The 4188-nt window shown below is 52.9% G+C and overlaps 1 long non-coding RNA gene across 1 annotated transcript in view; it reads left to right on the forward strand.

Moving 5' to 3' along the window:
* The first annotated feature begins 2618 nt into the window (after positions 1-2618).
* LOC103269886 overlaps positions 2619-4188 on the forward strand; it is a 2539-nt gene continuing 969 nt past the window's right edge. Inside the window, exons 1-2 of the long non-coding RNA XR_504926.2 lie at positions 2619-2706; positions 3005-3171. This is a non-coding gene — a long non-coding RNA (uncharacterized LOC103269886). The remainder of the gene's footprint in view (positions 2707-3004; positions 3172-4188) is intronic.

Below are 4188 nucleotides of genomic sequence, written 5' to 3' on the forward strand. Positions count from 1 at the left end.
ACCACGCCCTGCTGATTTTTTGATTTATTGTAGAGACCCAGGCGGGTCTCGAACCTGTGGGCTCAGGCAATCCACTCACCCCAGCCCCCCAAAGGCATGGGATTACAGGCTGAGCCACCGAGCCTGGTTTTGTTTTTTCTCTTTCTATTGTCTCCTCAAGAGTACCAGAGAGGAAGTCAGAAGGACCCTGTCTGGGTTCAAGTCCTGACTGCTACTTACCAATTGCGAGGCCTTGGTCAAGTCACACTGCTTCTCCAAGCCTCAATTTCATGTATCTGTAAAATGGAGATTAGAAATAAAACATTGGCCGGGTGCAGTGGCTCACGTCTATAATCCCAGCACTTTGGGAGGCCGAGGTGAGAGGATTGCCTGAGCCCACAGGTTCGAGACCACCCTGGGCAACTTGGCGAGACCACATCTCTACAATAAATCAAAAAATTAGTTGGGCATGGTGGCACGTGCCTTAGTTCTAGCTCCTTGGAAGGCTGAGGCAGAAGGATCACCTGAGCCCAGCAGGTCGAGGCTGCGGTGGCCGTGAGCGTGCCACTGCACTCCAGCCTGGGTGACAGAGTGAGACTCCAACTTAAAAAAAAAAAAAGAAATAAATGAAACATCTACCTTCTGAACCTGCTGTCAGGAAAATCCCAAAAATCTTTGTAAACTCTAAGGTGATATACAAAAGCGAGTAGTACTGCTATCAGTAACAGCACTGTTAGTCTTAGACCTAGTTCAGAGGTCTGATGAAGTGTGATGGTTTTGAGCCTGAAGTGGTTTGAAGAATGTGTGACCTTGGGCAAGTTTAATCTCTTTAAGTCTCAGTTATCTCATCTGCAAAATGGGGAATCTAATGGTACCTACAACAAAAGGCTGTTGTGACTGTAAATGAGATAGTACACACAAGCAGGCTGGTGCAGGGCGAACTCCATAAATAAGGCTATTGTTACTGTCACCTCCCTCCATGAATGCCTCTGGCAGCTTCACCCCCACCTTCCCACCCTCCTTGCATGGTGACAGATAGTCCCGGCTCTTGACTGTGGAGCATTTGGATGAACATGCATTTCCCAGAGGCTGCCAGCCTGACAACACTGAAAGGAGAGGCGCAGGAGCAGGGCTGCCGAGGGGGGACCAGCGGCTGAGGGGCTGTGGAGGGACTGTGAGGCAGCTGGGGAAGGTAGGGGACAGAGAAGGGTCAGAGGCCGACTTGGCAGCCCCCACCAGCCGCCCCAGATCAAGTCTGCTCAGCCTGCCAGGCTGGGCGGGCGCATTGACGTTGGGAGCTGCTTATCAGGTTAGAGCGGAGCCACTGTCTCTGCACATTACCCGACCCATCCGTCCTGCTCTCCCGTGCGCCCTGCCTGCCCCCAGCTCTGCCTGCGCTAACTAGTTAATTGGATCTTGGCTAACCTGGTTATGGGCCAAGTCAGCCAGCTCCTCGCCTCCAGAAAAAGGGGTGGGGGAGGGGTGGAGTGGCTGTGCATGTGTGTGCGTGAGCATGTGTGTCTGTGTGGGATCCGGTCTTGGAGCTCCTGGAACCCATGGTGGCTGCATCTTGGCACCTGAGGTAAGCCCAGAAATCCCTGTCCCACTGTGACAGGTGGAAGGCATGGAGTCCCAAGACCCTATTCCAAAGTCCAGCTCTGCCACGGACAATCTGTAGGACTGTGGTGGGGGTGTAGCTGAGCCTCAGCTTCCTCTTCTGTAAAATGGGGATTATAAAATGTACCACTGGCTGGGCGTGGTGATTTATGCCTGTAATCCCAATACTTTGGGAGGCTTTCATGAGCCCAAGAGTTTGAAACTAGACTAGGCAACAAAAAGTTTTTGTGAAAATTATCCAGTTGTGGTAGCGTGGTTCCAGCTACTCAGGAGACTGAGATATAAGGATTGCTTGAACCCAGAAGGTCGAGACTATCCTAGGCAATGTAGCAAGACCTTGTCTCTACAAAAAAAAAAAAAAAATTAGCCGGGCATGGGTCTTAGCTATTCAGGAGGATGAGACCAAAGGATTGAACCGAGCAGGTCAAGGCTTCAGTGAGTTGTGATGGTGCCACTGCATTCTAGGCTGGGCGACAGAGTGAGGCCCTGACTCAAAAACAAAACAAAACAAAAAGTACCACCAAGGGTGTCTGTGAAGACCAAGAGAAAGAGCATCTGTGTCAGAGCCTGGCACTTAGCAAGCACTCTGTGAATTCTAACTGTGATCACCATCATCTACGTCTCGCTGGGATCCTGTGGCTCCTCCCCAGTCCTGGGATGGGGCTGGGAAAAGCTCAGAGTGGGGGGCAGGAGCGGCTCTCATTCACAGTTCTTTGCAGGTGCTTCCTCTGAGGCTCGGCTCCAATCTCCTCAATTGTTCCTTATGCAAATGTTATGCTAATGATCACGTCAGAGCCTCCGCTGTGCCCAGGCTGGGAAGGTGAGGGGTGGGCTGAGTCCCCAGCATTCCCTTTGGCCAAGTCCATCCCCGTGCGCCCCCAAAGAGGAGCAAATGCCAGTTCTCTGACAGCACCAGTCTTCAGGGCAGAGAGAGAGAACGAGCCCCATCGAGAGAGAAACAAAGGCTGGAGTCCTGGTAGGAGACGGACAGCCTCGTCATCGCCATAATCATCAACATCAAAGAGGCCTTTGGAAACGTCAGGTTCTTCCCCGCCCTATGCCGGCTACTCTGCAATTACAGAGGCCCAGCCCCCGGCCCTGGAGCTGGAGGTGGGAGGAGTGAGAGGAGGGGGGCAGGGAGAGCTGGGGCTTCTAACCAGCCAGCCAGTAGCTGTTCTTCTGGTTCTCCGTGAGGGCAGGGGCTGCGATCGGCCCCTCCATCCCCTACCCCCACGCTCCAGCTCTAGGTGAATGGAGGGCTCCCCGTCAAGTGGGGAGATGGAGATTGAGGAAGCCAACATGATCACAGCGGTTCTTGCCCCACCCCTTTTCCTTTCTTACCAGCTATGTGACTTCACCTCTTGTTTCTTCAAGGGCAAAATGGATCTAATCCTTCCCTCCTTTCTAGGTTGCTATGAGCATGGATTCAGGGCCATCCTGTGGGTCTCCCTGAAGACAGCAAAGGAAGAGCAAACGCCACCCCTGTTCGGTGGCCTGCATTTGCAGGGTGGTCAGATACAACTGGTCTCACTGTGCACCCAGCAACTTGATGTGGGGTCGGTTTTCTGAGCCAAGGTAAATAATGAAATCAAATGGTATGCGCCCTCCCAACCAGGTGGGTTTGAGATTGGGGTCTCCACTGACCATTTAGCCTGCCCTCTGGGTTAATGTTGGACAAGATTTGCAGTTGAACCTTAGTCTTCTGACACTATCCTCCAGATGGTATAAACATAGGGATGGGGTGGGGGGCGCAGAGACAATGCTGTACACACAAGCACAGCAGCAGGCAAGGGGTGCTCTGAGGCCAGTGTGGAAGCTGAGCCTTCCCTATAAAGAACCCCGTGCTGACAGGGCCAGGCTTTTTTTCCTAAAATGTCCAGGCCTGTAAGCAGCTCTCCATCCCTGGGTCCCTGTAGAGGGGAGCTCCCGCACTTGGAGCCTACTCCAGGGCAGACCCAGCCCTCCAGGCATAGTAGGTGCTCAATAAATACAAATTGGATGGACTGGAGAGATAGCCTCGAGGACACTGCCAGATAAATAACAAATTGTGCAAGCAGCAGGCCGCTGTAATTAGACCAAGGAGGACAGTCAGTTATTAATATCAGGCATGCAGCAGGCTTAACAGCCATTGAGGGTGGGTATAATGAAGAGAGTCACTTCCTGTGCCCTCAGGGACTTCCCTCATGATGGCCTTCTAAAAGGGGGGAACAGCACCAAGTGTCCTGCTGCCTCGGGATCCTGCCGCCCTCCTGGTGCCCCACAACAAGGGCCCAGGCCGCTCCCCATCCACCTCCCGCCTAGAAGCCCCACAGCCCTGTATCTGCACCTCCATTACCATGCCTATCAGTAGGGAGCCCAAATGAGAGTTCTTTATAGCTAAGCCTTATCGCCCCATGGGATCCTTAAAATTCCCAAGGGTGGCATTTATGCTGTGCCCAGTGCCATATCCCCAGTGGTGGGAGCAGAGCCCATGTCCTGCAAGGGATGCTTAATCAATGCTTGTTAAGATGGAGAATTCTGGTGAGGAGGGGATGGGGAGCAAGAGGGAATGGAAAGAAGAGAAGAGAAAGGGGGGAGAAAGGAGGGGGAGAG

Source organism: Carlito syrichta, unplaced genomic scaffold (genome assembly GCF_000164805.1).
Source record: "Carlito syrichta isolate Samal-C Ts95f unplaced genomic scaffold, Tarsius_syrichta-2.0.1 Scaffold309624, whole genome shotgun sequence".
NCBI classification, from domain to species: domain Eukaryota; kingdom Metazoa; phylum Chordata; class Mammalia; order Primates; family Tarsiidae; genus Carlito; species Carlito syrichta.